A 15,396-nucleotide genomic window follows, 5' to 3' on the forward strand; every position below is an offset into this window, starting at 1 on the left:
CCATGATGAGATTGTTATCATTGGCAAAAGAAGAAATGTTAAGTAGAGGACCTCATTGAGTGAGGTGAATTGGGCATTGGTGTATATTTATTGTTCTACAACTCCCTAGAAACTATTCAAAGATTAACAGCCATTATTAAAAAGGTAGTGGTCTTTCTCATATTCCCTATTTTTCTATTTGGTTTATACTGACCTCAATAATGATATAATGTCTTCTGACTTTCATCATTTCTACCAACAAAAAAGGCAATTACTCTTAACTTTTCTCCCAGTATTTAATATATTTTTTTCCTTTGGCTGCTTTAAAAATGATTCTCTTTATCACTGGCTTTTCTTCGTTTGACTGTTGTGTACCTTGATGTGACTTTTCTTCATGTTTATTCTGCTTTTCTTGATTATTTTTGGATCTATAGGGTCACAGTTTTCATCATTTGGAAATATTTCAGAAGGTATGTTTTAAATATCTTTTATGCTATCCCATTTTTTCTGGGATTCAAATCATATGTTATTTGTATTATGTTATTGGTCACTGAGGATTCGTTAATTTTTTTTTCCATCTATTTTGATCTCTGCTTCAGTTTGCAGAGTTTTTACTGCTATATCTTCAAGTTCATTGATATTGCCTTCAGTGGGGTATAATCTACTGCTAAAATCTTCCATTTAATTTCTTATTTTAAATTTGAATATTTAACAATAATTTTAAAATACTTTTAACTCCATTTGGTTTCTTTTTTATTTTTTCTTTTTTCCATATACATTCTTTAAGTCTTTGAGCATATTTCTAATCATTGTTTTAAAGTCTGTCTGGTGATGCCATCATCTCTGTCATTTCTGAGATTATTTCTATTGTACAACTTTTCTCCTGCTTCTTTACATGCCTAGTAATTTTATATTGGATGGTGTACATCGTAATGTGTTACACTGTGGAGGATCTGGATTTTATTGTCTTCATTTAAAAAGTTTTTATGTTTTAAGGGCATACATTAAAGCTTTTTGTGAAACAATTTGGACTTTTAAGTTAGTTTTAAGCCTTTTAAGGCTAATTTAGGTCTAATTTAGTCCTACTACTAAGGAATGTGCTTACTGGGGTCACTACTGAATGTCCCAACTATTCAGTAAGATTTTCCCACTCTGTTCAGAAGTCATATGTCTCCCAATCATGTATGAGTTCTGGAAATTGTTCAGTTTATAGATCTTGGGTAGTTCTTTGCCTTGCAACATGGAGTTTCACCTTACATATGTACACCTTAGTATTCACCAATAGATTAAGGGAAAGTTCTATAAAGAATTCTTTAGCTCTTTTTTTTTTTTTTTAGTATAATTCTCTTCTCTTGGTTGCTGTCATCCACTCATTCCAGCTGCCTTGGGCTCCCAGACACTACCAATTTTGTTGAGCTTAGTCTATGCTAGTAGAGCCTTTAAAAAGCATAATAAGAAAAATAAACAAATGGATTTCTCACTTTTTTCTACCAACAAAATTCCCTAATAATATGCTCATTGACATTCCTTCTTAGAGATTCCAAGTATAACAGGGGACAAAATGCAGAGTTTGCAGAACATTCTATTTTTGTGGAAGGCAAAGGGTTAGAGGTCCAACTCATGCCATTTTCACTGGACTGACACTTTGCTCTGAATTGCACTTAAACTGCCAATGAGAAAGTGGTGAACTTTATACATTCTGTGGGCTACTCTGTCAACCTCATGAGCCCTGATGTGATTTCCTTCAGTTCTTGCAATCCTTTCCATTGGGTCTGTTTTCACATTTTCTTTGGCAACTTTCTTTCCTGAGTCACATTGACCTCTCTCTGCCCTGAAACAAGGAAGGGTTTAGCTTGACTGACTGATTGGGCTCTTGCTGTGATCATGTGAGGAGGAAGTAGTGGCATACATCAGAGGGCCCAGTCTGCAGCCTCTCTGAAGCATCTCCTATACACAAGAGGCCACCTACCAACATCTTTGCATTTCATCTTCCCTAGGCCATCATTTTATCTTACTACGGAAAAAAGGTGCAAAGAAATGTATCTTGTTTAGAGCCTGAACAGTCAGTAGGTTTCCTGATACTTCCTTAGGCCTTTAGAGTATGTGTTCTCCAGTACAGAAGAAGAGTTTATAGCCTGGCATTTGGCCACATTTTTTATCCTATCAATCTAATAATCAGCTCCAGAATGTTGTACAAAAATATCAATATTTTGTTATCTTATATATTTGCTTCTCCCACTGGCCAAGCCTTCTGAAGGATTTAGCTAGGTCACCAGCTGTTTTAACTATGCGGTCAAACCACCATAGCTTAAATGAACAAAGGCATTTTTTTCTTTTAAAAAGTGTTTCTTTTTTTTTTTTTTTGAGAAGAAAAAAGGGTGACAAATAAGGTTTGCTAAATCAACAAAGTTATTTTTTTCTTTATATTCCATATGTTTGAAAGAAGAAAAGGAAGTTGGTTGGTCTTGGGTTCTGCATTCACAAAATCACAACTATCCTCTGCTTTAGCAAACGATTCCCAAGCAAACGTCTACCGCCTTCTGAAGGACCCTGCTCCAATTTGCAGAGGCCAGCCAACGAGCAGCTGACTAGGAGGGAGATTTGCAAAAGAGCAATTTCTGCCCAATTCACAGGAAACAGCCTGTGAAGTGTATCCAAACCAAGGCTGCCAAAAAATAACTTTGCCAGCTAGTTGTAGTCCCTTGGTGCCTGGGGTTCTCCAGGTCTCTCCCTCACAGCTGGCTAAATACACAGTGGGACCTCTGAATATTCCAGGGGCAGGTTTAGCATACAAAGGATGGGGTATGGAAAAGAAACAGGGAGGACAGGCAAAGAAGTAAAACAATATAAAAGCATAGGAAATTCCAGATTAACTGGTAAGTATTGCATAGATGTGATAAGTTTGCATTGGGGCATAAAATAAAGCAAGGTTAGCTGTCTTTGAGACACTTTTAGGTTATAAATAGAACATGAGTAAGGGAGTCTGAAGGTTAATCTTGCAAAACAATGTAAACGGAGAGTCTTTAGGTAGAGATGATATATTTATGGGTCTGAGGTGAACATGAAAGGGAAGTAATACAAATAAGACAAGCATTATAGAAAAAAAGAATCAAAAGTGCTTGGGGTTTCATTTGGTTATAGAGTTCGAGAGCAGTGAGTCAGAAAAGATTCAGATACTAAGCAAATGCAACAGGCAATTCTGGTTTTACTGGACTCTCCTCTAATTTAGATTTTGGAATACAGTAGTGAAAGTTTATAGAGATTTATCTATAAACTGTATAACTTTAACTGAGTTTCCACCAAATTAATATCAGTTTAATGTAGACTGTTTTTATATATTATATGATATTTAACATTCCTAAGAAACTTTATGTTATAATAATTATAGTAACATTGGAGACAGGGGGATAAGGAGTATAGAGTGTCCTATACTTGAACAGGCTGATATTTCTAAGGCGTTTACTACTCTTTTTCCCATTAATCTGCGTATGTACTTAATTCCATCCTTATCCAGTTTAGATCCCATCATCATTACTATAATTGCTCCTCTTCATACACTCTTAATTCTGCTGCTTTTCTCTCCTGTCATCATACTCACTGGCAAACCCCAATCTTGGTTAAATCCAACAGTCTGCATCCTCTGAGCTTATGGCTGAATAGTTGAAGATGGCTCAGAAAACAGAAACATGCTACAGTTCCCAAGCACTATATGGCAATACTACAATTGTCCTTAGTCAGTTCATCCCTCCACTCTCCAAGACCACTTTTCATACCTCCTCTTCTCCTACCTCCAACTTCTCTTTCTTCCAAATCACTCTGATGCCTTTTCTTCCCATTTTATTAATAAAATAGAGGTAAGCAGAATTGACTTTCCTCATTTTTTTACCACCAAAATTTATAAAACTATCTGCATCTATACTGGTACTCTACCTTCTTTCCTATTACAGTGGATGAATTATCTTGCCTCCAACTATGGCTGATACATCATTTGATGCCATTCTTCTACTCAAGGACTTTTCTCCTGGAGTTATTCTTCCTTGCTTCTATACCAACAATTTTCGCCTCTCTATTATTCCCAACAGTATCCAGACATGCTGTACTATATCCCATATTTAACAAAGCAAACAAACCAAATCAGACTAAATGAATAAAACCAATCAAAACCAAAAAGCCTGACCCATACGCCCTTCCAGCTACTGTCCTGTTTCTCTGCTCTACTACTTGACAAAGGTGCTAGAACTGGTTATTTTTCCTTTCTTCAATTTCTCACTTCACATCTCTTCTCAACTCATTTCAATTAACACTGTATTTTCAATAGAGATCTTATTTTTTTAGGGTCGTTAATGAACATCATGTTGCAAAATCCAGTGGTTTAATCTCAGTCATCATATTTGAATTCTTAGTAGCATTTGATAGAATTGCACATTATTTTCAGAACATGTCTTGTGGGACATGTTCTCAAAATAATGTGCAATTCTATCAAATGCTACTAAGAATTGTGGGACAATTGACTTGTGGGACACTACACTATATTCCTACCCTCTTCCTGACTGTACAATCTTTTGTATGGGATCCTTTGACTCAGTGTTTCCAATTCTCAGTTCTCATAAATCTTCTCCATCTGAACTCTTTATCTAGTGATTTCATCTAGTTCCTGCCATCTAGATGACTCCCACATTTCTATCTCTAGCCCCGATCACTCCCTTGAGTCTCAGTCTAAGATATGTAACTGCCTATATATCTCTACCTAAATAGATATTAAGCACTTTAAGCTTAACATTTTCAAAACCAATTTCTCTTTGTTTTATTCCCCTCAAACCTGCTCTTTCTGTTTTCCTCATCTCTGAAAATAATTTTACATTCCTCATGCCACTCAGACCCAAACATTGGGATTTAGCCTCTTTTTCTCACACCTAATTCATTAGCAAAACCAGCCAGCTCTACTTCCAAAGTATATACTAAATTCAATCCCTCTTACTATCTCCATGACTACCACCAGAAGCCAGTTCTGTGTTGATTTGTGAGCAGGATACTCTAGGGAGGGCTGACTGATTGTAGGATATTATGTTTTTCTAGTTTTGTTCGCAAGACTATATCCATTTATTTTAGTTTTATTACTGTTTCAGAGTTAAATGATATTGTCAGAGGGTATCGTTAGTGAAAATTTAGTTTGAAATTAAGAGCACATCTTGGCTAATCAGGGCTTTTAATCATTAGGAGATGGAGGTGAGAAATGCTTCCCCATCACATTTTAAGGACCTAAATTAATTCATGTGGTAATCAATGTGCATGAATGTTTTAGTGATTAGTAATTAATATTGTTTGGTAGCAAAATGGTCTTAAGCCACATGGTGAGAGATTCAAGTGACAGAGGTTCTAGTTTTGTTCTTGCCAAGTAGGAAAGTCAGTTAACCTTTGAATGTTTTTTTCTTCTATGCACTGGGAACAGTAACTGCCCTTTATTACACCAAATTGTTGTGCAGATAGATGATGAATATGTTTGGAAATGTTTTGTACTTTTTAAAGGAAAGAAGAAATTTTAAAACCTCAATTTCCCGAAACACAGCTAAAGGTTGCCCTGCTATTTATGTATTTATGTTACTTTTTAATTTTTATTTTAAAAAAATTATGCAATGGATATGAAAAACTTTATAATAGAAAAAAAACAAACTTGGGTTGAAAAATAAAGGAAATCTTCAATCAATTAGTAGTCTTTCTGCAATCTACGATGGATGGGCCAATCATTATATTAATACTAATAGTAATTTTAAATGCACAAAGCCTATTTACTGTGGTCACGGCACTGTGCTGATTGTTTTACAAAACTGTCTGTGGTAAGTTAGGAATTTTTTTCTTTCGCCTTCAGTTATAACGTTTATGTTCTGTCAAAGATTCTCCCCTTACTGTAGTGAAAATTGATGCCCAACATGATACATTATAGATATTTTTAGCTTCAAAGAGTTGAAGCACAATGGACTAATTGGTGAACTCTTAGTTAATAGAAAAAATTAAAAGCAACAGATATAATTATTCCTTAAGAATTCTGATTAATTGAGATTTGGGGGGTTTAATTTTACTGCTGCATTGGTCTATATAGATCATCTGGAAATTTCTAGACATTAAATGCTCTTAGTTGAGGTTGTATATTATTAATAGTTCACAGATTACCAAGGAGAAAATTTTAGAGTTGATAATGTCTACATTAAGTGACAAAGTTCTAATCTAGTCAAGCACTATTTAATGTACTTATGCAGCTACTTTACATTTAGTCTCACATTTTAGTTTTTGCATTTTTACTATTTACAATAGCTGATTTTACAAAAAGTTACATAAATAGGAGTCACAGCCAGTATGAACCTATACCTTTCCATTTCCCAATATCAAGCGTTTTGATTTGCTATGTAAGGAAATGGTTTCCTTGGCCATTCTTGGCCACTCTTGGCCTCATCGTAATGAGCAGTGTGGTTTTCTAAATATATAAATAAATCTGCTGTCTTTTGCACATGCTGTTACTCAATGATGTTTTATTTTATGTCTATCAACTTTGTCAAAAAATTCTGCACCATGACCTGATATGAAATATGTTATTTCCCTCTCTCCCACATGGCTACTTGAAGTGTATATTGTGTCTGTTTTCAAAGAAGAAACTTAAAATATCAAACTTATATTAAAGCAGAACAATTAAAGATTAAAAAAATGAAGTGCCATATGCAATCCTTATACAAATATAATATTTTATCAGAATCAAAGAATAAAATTGTTCCCACTTTTGAAACTAGATTTAACTTTATGCCATGTAACAGCTGAGTCATAAAAGGAAACATGATAGATTTTTTTTTTTGACCTTCTTGTCTGGTAAAATGAGGTATCCAAGATCATCAGGTGGGGTTTACCTTTTCTTCAGTTCAGTTGGCAGAAAAGAGTATTATTACGTAGGTGAAGATTTCTTATAACTTAAAATATAATACAAGGATTAAAATGTGATTTAATGTGCCACAGCAAGATGAGTATCCTAATAACAACCTAATGGAAGCCCCAGGCCGTTGACTCATTTTTCTTGTCAGTCCCTTCAGAGTTTCTGCTCCTAATCTATGCCCAGTCATATATGTATGTGTGATTCTCCCACTCATTACCTCCTTTCTCTTTCTACTTCCATCTGTTGCACCTGTTTCTGTCTTTGAAGACTTCTGCTTATTGGCTTCTGTCTGAGACTCTGACTTATGCTTCTTTCTCTGTCCCTTTTGTCACATTTAAACATTATGATTTGATTAATTGGCCAGTATTCAGAATAAAGCATCACTGGATAGGTTTCTTACCTTCTGCCTCATGTCTGGTCTGGACTGAGCAGCCTTTGAGTCCAGTGTTAATTCTCATTGCAATTAGTTGTGACTCAGGCGGTAGTGTGCATGATTCTGTCACATCAAGCATCATTCATTTGGAAAATATTCATTGTGTTATACAGATCTTTCAAATGTTGACATATTTGATACAACACAAAAAATTTTCTTCACTTGTTAATATCAGCAATGATCTCATCAAAATAGTTTTTAAAAATGGGAAGCTGTCATGCTCATGGTGGCAGATACATATTTTCCGAAGTTCTAGTTTTCATTTGTAAACTTGTCAGTTGTCAGTTATCTGTAAAGTGATAATCTAAAATCTGTAAAGTGATAATCTAAATTACCATAGTTTTTCTCAGTAATTCTTTCAAGTAAAACTTTTACATGAGGAAGTAGCTTACCTCAAGATTCAAAAATTGTATAAGTACTCTTCTTGAGACCGTCATCGTATACTGGTATGCTGCTGAAGTGCTTTATTTGAACTGCCCATTTTATTCTTAAAAATATTAGAAATTTGTGTGCTCATGGGTCAAGATTTAATAAAATTAATTTATTTTTGTTCTTTACTACTTCATCAAGATCATCCTTAAGTAAAGCTGGTTTGGTTTTGTTTTCCTGTGAGTGCGTGGCAGTGAAGAATATAATTACTGCTATTACCTTAGCGACTTCTGCCCTGAGTCATACTGAGGTGCCAGCAGTTTAACCGACCACTGTTTTTGCAATATCAGTGCAAGTGTCAACACAGTAAAAAAGGTAAATAATCATTTAGTTTTATCATGAAAATAGTTTTGACCTACATATTCTGTGAATGACTACATTAGAATATCAATTAGAACTAGATAATAGACACAACTATATCACACTGTTTTTAAACTGATGTATTCAAAAGTAAATAATAGACCATATATTTGATTAAATAGGTAGAAAATTATGCCACATACAGAGCTTCTTAACTTTAATGAACCCCTGAAAATACGCACAGATGCAAAATTGGCATACAGACTCCTCAAAATGATCTGTGGATCCCAAGATAAAAACCTGTCAGTGGATACTGTGCATTATTCTTCATAATTTTTGTCTCTCTCAATTTTGTTTTAGCTTATACCACTCTGCCTCTGTATAAAATTTAATATCCCAGGGTTTCAAAAGGTTGTTAAAACCATACTTAACTTTTGCAATTTCTCTTTTTTGTGTTCTCCCAGCTTTTCTCCCATCTGCTTTACTTAGCAATGATGCTGCTGTGTCTTTCTTTGCCGTGATAATCATTGAAAAGAATAATTCCCTACTTTCACAATGACATCTTCACCTACACTGTTTGGAGTTTTCTAAAATATTGTAATAACATGCCCCTAAACAGCAGGAAGTTTTTACCTGGACTTCATGTGGTACCTTTCTTCTTTAAAATGAGATTAATTTTACAAATATTAGAAAATTATTTGCAGTCTACCTATATCATACTTCTTTTGTTGTTCTCTGGTGTCATTTTTTTTTAAACAAACAAAAAAAATCTTTAAAAGAAAGTACATGAAGGAATGTCTTTGCCTTTTTTTCCCTAGCAACCTGGTGTTGACAGAATTCGATAAGAATTTATTAGACATACCATCTATGCTATTTCTCATAGGAAATGAACAAGATATGATTCCTGCCATGTAGGTACATAATGCATACAATTTGGAAAGGGAGAAATAAATGTTAAAAAAAAATGGATGAGGTAACCTGAAATATGATAAATGCTAACAAAAATGCAAAGTTCATGGAAATAGAGAGAAAGCATATCTCTGTTTGAGGTATCACTGAAAGATTCATGGAGAAAGTAGAATTTGAGCAGGACCTTGAAAATTGAATCATGGGTGATGGAGACGGGAGGAAATTTTAAGTGAGTATAATGGATTAGGGAAAGTTCTGTGTTCTGAGAATGAAGAGCCCTTCAGTTGAAAGCATTGGGTAAGGGGAAAATGAGAGAGAGTGAGAGGGGTGTTTTTGAGAGGAAACCCTTCCCATCTTGCCTTTTCTTCCCTTCTCAGCCTTATCTCCTATTATGCTTCCCCTGGCTCTCTCACTCCAGCTGCTCAGATTTTCTTTCAGATCTTTGAACTCAAGATACTCCTCTGGCTACATGGCCTTTACCCATGCTGTTCTCTTTGCTGCATGTCTTTGCCTAGATAAATCCTGCCTATTTTGCAGATCTTGACTCACTTCCTACCATTAAGGGAATGTTTTCTGATTCATCTGACTAGGTTAGATACCTACATTATACACATTCATGGTATGCTGTCGTTCTCCTTTATAATATTTAATACTTAAAATGCAGTTGTTTGTGATATTTTTATTAATGCCTGTTTTTCACCAGACTAAAAGTTCCAAGAAGTAGAATGGTGACCATTTGTATTTACCCTTTTATCTCCAGGCCAGAGCACAGTACCAAGGCACATAGAATCCTTGTTGAATGAATGATGAATGAAAGTGGAAATGAATTAATAATACACAAAAAGAAGGAAGGTAGCCAAGGTGACACAGTTTGCCCACTCCTACCAAAGTGATATGAATACAAAAAACATAAAGTTGCTCTTGAGTCGTGAATTCAACTAAGTGTTTTTCAAGTGTTTACAACTAGTTTTCAGTGTTCCTTTGAAAAATTCCTATTTTGCAATTTTGAAATCTTGCTATGATGCAAGGAATGTGGATCAAATAATTAATGGGTACCGTTGGGAGATAAAACCCTGCGGCATAATTTTTAAGTTTCAATGATTTTGAACCAAGTTTAGAACCTCCTGACTCATAGGAAAACACAAATCAAGTCTTTCCCACTTACTCCAAGAGAGCACAGGGCAGGCACCATGGATGCTCAGAATTTCCAGCTAGAAATAAATGTAGCCCCAAATCAGGTCCTTTGTCTAAAAACCAGATCATTTGTTTACTGAATCACTTCTGTTTATGCACTGTAAATGAGTCATTTAAGTGGCGATAGGGTGAATAATCACAAAGCTTAGTTCAATTCATATCTGACAGAGAAAAAAATGACAAGGTTGAAAAATGAACAGAATAATATTTAGTGTTTCAATAAGAGTTTTATTTGATAAAATTTCACAAAGATACTGGAACACCCAGTGACAGGATATTATTTCTAAGGAGGGCAGAAATCAAGTGGTAGGCTTGTTTTATTAATATCAATGGTACGAAAAAAATCCATTGCATTTTCCCAGCCGTGCCAATTCCTCTCTTCCTATTCATCCCTCCATTGCCTCTAGACTTTTAACCCAGCACACCCACGCCTCTGGCTTGTATAACAAGCTACAGCGAATATCTGGTCCGAGCTCAGGAATTTCCTGGAGTTTACCAGCGCATTGTAATATGGGCCAAGCATGGCCAGGAAGTTCTCACAAACATTTCCTCTCCATCCTTCCTCCCATATGAGGCCTTCAGCAACTCTTTATTCTTGACCTGCTCAATTTTCCACCCATTCCATTTTGTCACCATCAGATTGGGTGACACTGCTCCTCAGCTGAGTGCTCCCTGACTCCCAGTATGAGGTACAGAATGCAGATGAGTGTACAACCCAGGCCTGGAGACCAGGTTCTTTGGGGTGGTAAGATGACTATGATTTCCTTTTGCTTTTTGGTGGGTTTTTTTCTGAAATTTAGAGTTTCTTTTCTTTTCTTTCTTTCTTTTTTTTTTTTTTTAAGTATTTTTAATACTCTGATAATCAGCAGGGAAAAAAAATTGTTCCAAATGACCAAGGTCAGTGCAGTAAACACAGGTTAAAATATCATAATTTAGAATTTAGAGTCTCATTTGATGACATTTATACTACATAATAGTAAAAATTATAACAAAGGAAATTTCATTCTTTTAAAAATACATTATGTAGGCTTCTAAAGTAAAAGATTTTTGTTGTCGTTGTTCAGTGTTTTTAACAAATAAATTAAAAGAGGAATTTGTAATGCTAATTTTTACAGGTACTAAAGGATTTCAAGTCTTATTGGTTTTGGTCATGATTTCACATTATGGTTGGTCCTCCTCATAGTAGTCTTACTTTAGATAATCTAATCTGGGAAATAAACCTTACCAGTTTACCACAGCTTCTCATGAACTACCTGTATTTGATATTCTACCACATATTTACTTCCGTTTTGGCCATTGGAGACATTCTTCTTTCCATACCATCCCCACCCCTCTGAGTATCCTGAGTTCCTAGGAACTTAACAATATTCTAAGCTCCCAGAGTTGTCTTCAGGGTGAGCTATTTGAAGAGTTAAGCATAGCCTTATAGTACAAGAGGGCTTTACTTTTATTGGACAATCAATGGGTGAGAAGATACTATTGATGGGCATATCTCACTAGATGGAAACAAAAGATTCAGGGGTCACTACACAAAGATAGGGGGGTGGTCTCTGGGTTCTTTTTTGCATCCACTTAGTTCCCTGTCTCTGGAGACTCCTGTCTCTGGAGTTCCCTTTCCTTGGGTTCCAGAGCAAGAAGAAGCAAGTTCAGATGGCCCTTCAAGTTAATATCCTTCCCTTTGTAGATTGTCAGGTTGCTGACTCATCAAGTCTGAGTAACTCACCTGAAGAGCAGGATACTCTAGCAACTAATCTCTGTAGGCTCTTCATAGAATAGTCCACTGTTATGTAGGTTCTTAGGGTTTAAAAGTTTCTTCTGTTTACTTGGTCTCTCTCCTCTCTCCTTCTCCCAGCAAACTGTTTTTATCAAGACAAGGAGTAGGAATGTTCTGTCTGCACATATGCATCTGAATATTTCTGGTTTACACCTAGACATGTAGCTTTTAAAGTTAAGAGGTAGAACTTGTCATCTTTGTTTTATTGGTAATTCAATTATTCTTTTACCCCAACATCAGCAAATGAAGGCTAAATAGAAAGAATATATGCAGGTGAATTCCTCATTGTTTTGACTTCTTAGAAACTGTGCAATGCACTGATTTGGCACCCATGTGCCTTGTAGCCTCACTTCTATCTGCTATCCAACCACAACAGACCATTTGCAGTTCCAGAAATATGCTGACTATGCTTTGTCCTTCATGCCATTCCTTCTTACTTGCTCTTCTCTTTACCAGAATGCTCTTCTCTTTCCTCATCTTGCAAACTCCTTCAAAACTCAGTTCCAGTGTCCTCCTCCAGAAAGCCTTCTCTGAATCCCCATGCCTTTCTCTGGGTTCCAAAGCAAGAATAAGCAAGTTCAAATGGCCCTTGAAGTTAATACACTTACTCTTTGTAGCTTGTCAAGTTGCTGGCTCATCAAGTCTGAGGAACTCACCTGAAGAGCAGGTTGCTCTAGTGACTAATCTCTGTAGGCTCCTCATAGAATAGTCCACTGTTGTGTAGTTAACTAGAGGGCCCCTCTCTTAATAAATATGAAGAGTATCTCAGGGGCAGAATCCCACTGTCTGTTCTATTCTGCTGTGACTGGCCTAAGCACATAACTAACTCCATGTGACAGGATGAGAACCTAAAGGATCAGGTGGTTCTGCTACTTCTCTAGAGGATCAAGTGGTTCTGCTACTTCTCTGCTAATAAGTTTGTCATCAGTAGCTCTATTTATATTTAGACTACATGGTGGCTGTGGCACATGTGTCTAGGTGCCCATTATGTGTAGGTCTATTATGTGAGCACCTCTCCTGTTGTAGTAATCAATTTATGCATCTTTATAACCCCACTAGACTGTAAGTTCTTTCCTTCCTTCCTTCCTTCCTTCCTTCCTCTCTCCCTCTCCCTCTCCCTCTCCCTCTCCCAATCTCTCTCTCTCTCTCTCTCTCTCTCTCTTTCTTGGCAAGGCAACCTTTGGTGACCTTACAGATTGCAAGGACCTTGTCACCTTACAATCCCTTATTTTTTATGCCTACAGCACCTGGTCTTCCTAGGTGGTTTCCCATCTAAGTACTAACCAGGTCCGACCCTGCTTAGCTTCCGAGATCAGACGGGATTGGGCTTGTTCAGGGTGGCATGGCCGTAGACCTAGACTGTAAGTTTCTTGAAGGAAGATAATGCTTTGTTTGACTTTGTATTTCTAGAATTCAGCACAGTTATTGTATATGAGAAGTGCTCAAAAAGAGATTCGTGAATATCTCCTTTTATTCATTAAGCCCCACATACATGCCTGTCATTTTATTGAGCCAATGATTCCCCAGTGCTTTTGTTGAATATCATTATTGTATAATGATAAACCTTAATCCAAGAGATTAAGGCTCAATATGTTAATAATAATGGATAACTCTAAATCAAATTAGAAACTTGAGATATACCTCTAATTACATAGTTAATACTTATTCCTCATATTTTTATGTCCAAGAAACATTTCTCCTTAAAATTAATTACATGGTCCTAGTCCAGCCAAAACAAACTCTGCAATGACTAATGGACCATTCATCACTCTTGTTTATGAGCTCCCAGAAGAATTTTAGGGTTTTATTTGAACCTATAATTGTGTATGTGTGTGCTTGCTTGTTTTCTTTCCCCTTATTTTAGACTGAGACTGCTAAAAGTCAAATAGTTTCATCTGAGAGAAACATTAAAGTAAGTTGTGTCTACACAACTTGGCATAACTTGAAAGTTGTGTCAGAGTACAATGCCAACTAGGAAAATGTCTAAATGGCCTTTATTTAATTGGCCACAGGAATCTACAGGAATTCTGATTCAGATAAGTTTCATTCTAATCTAATGGTACATCAGGTGTGGTTTCCTATGTGGTAGCATTGTTAGTGCTGGTAATAATTGTTCTGTGATATCCACATATGTTTTTGAATATTGGAAAAAAATAAATATGCAGCCCTTCTAAAAATCAAGGCTTTCCAAACTACTATTACATGCCTTGGAGAAGGACATAGAGAAGTAAGTTAGAGTTATATGCAGAGATGACTAGTACATCTGCTTGGTGCACTCTTGTGAGTGTAAAATTAACACACGTGGTAGAGGACAGTGGGGAAAAAATGTTAGGAAGAGAGAACAACTAATAAAGACTTTATGTCACTGTTTAAATTAATTGTCGTAGCAACCTGAAATATGATATGTATAGCATTGTCTTACAGGTGAGAAAATTAATGCTAAATATCACCCAGCTGGTATGTGGCAGAGCAGGGATGTAAATCCTAGCCAATGATGTTCTTCTACCCTATAAAATTTTTCACTTATCCTGATAGGTAACCTGGAACATAGCTTTTGAAGTTAGCTCTTCTGGATTCACCTCTGTGCTACCACTTACTAGCTATAAGATCTTGGTTATATTGCTTAGTATCAGTTTTCTTGTCTGTAAAATAGTAATAATAATACTTGTTTCACAGCATTGTTGTAAGGCTTACATGGAGCAGTATGATTCCAATCTATATTTCACCACTTGGTAATAATATGTCATGGAGACATCTTTTAACTTCTTTTAGCCTGTTTCTCCATCTGTAAGAGGAGACAATAATAGTTCCTGTTTCTCAAGGTTATTATGAGGATATAATGAGATAATCTATATAAGGTACTAAGCACATAGTGCTTGATAATTATTAGCTAACTTCATCAACAACATTGTCTTTATTATAGTACTCAATAAATTGTAATAAATGAATCTAATCATTCTTAAGATAGAATGAAAATAGTTGAGTAAATTATGTTTGGTGGCAAGCACTAATGAGGTACCTAACTGATACCAAGAAGTTTGTATTTCTTTCTTCATTTATACTAGACTAAAAATTAGATATTTGTGTGCAATTATAAAATGCAGGATTCCATTTTAAATATTCTAAACTGGTTATAATGCTATTTCCTTTATGTGAATGTCTCACTATTACTTATACATGAAAAAATGAGCCATTGAGCTGAATTGAACAACTGCAGTTCACAGAGTCTCACAGAGGTATCCCATGGAAGTATGGAGAGCAGAGCCAAAGGGCTCAACAGGTGTTTATAGGTAGCAACATCAGAATCTTATCTTTTTTGCTCCATGTTGGTCAAAATACTAACACTGCTCTCACTTCCTCTACCTCTCCTTCCTCTTTGCCTTCATTTCAAGCATAGACACTTTCTTATTTCAGGGAAGATTTCTTTACTCCCTCTTCTGGCACTTTCCATTAAAGTTTACC

The 15,396-nt window shown here is 35.8% G+C and overlaps 1 protein-coding gene and 1 non-coding gene across 6 annotated transcripts in view; one reads left to right on the forward strand and one right to left on the reverse strand.

Annotated features, from left to right (window-relative positions):
- FBXO4 (F-box protein 4) overlaps positions 1-15,396 on the forward strand; it is a 163,350-nt gene that overhangs the window by 130,333 nt on the left and 17,621 nt on the right. The window lies entirely within an intron of this gene.
- Positions 13,170-13,288, reverse strand: LOC112486134. The gene has a single exon (XR_003048637.1). It is a non-coding gene; the product is annotated as a 5S ribosomal RNA (ribosomal RNA).

This window comes from Pteropus alecto, unplaced genomic scaffold, assembly GCF_000325575.1.
Source record: "Pteropus alecto unplaced genomic scaffold, ASM32557v1 scaffold338, whole genome shotgun sequence".
In the NCBI taxonomy this organism is placed as follows: Eukaryota; Metazoa; Chordata; class Mammalia; order Chiroptera; family Pteropodidae; genus Pteropus; species Pteropus alecto.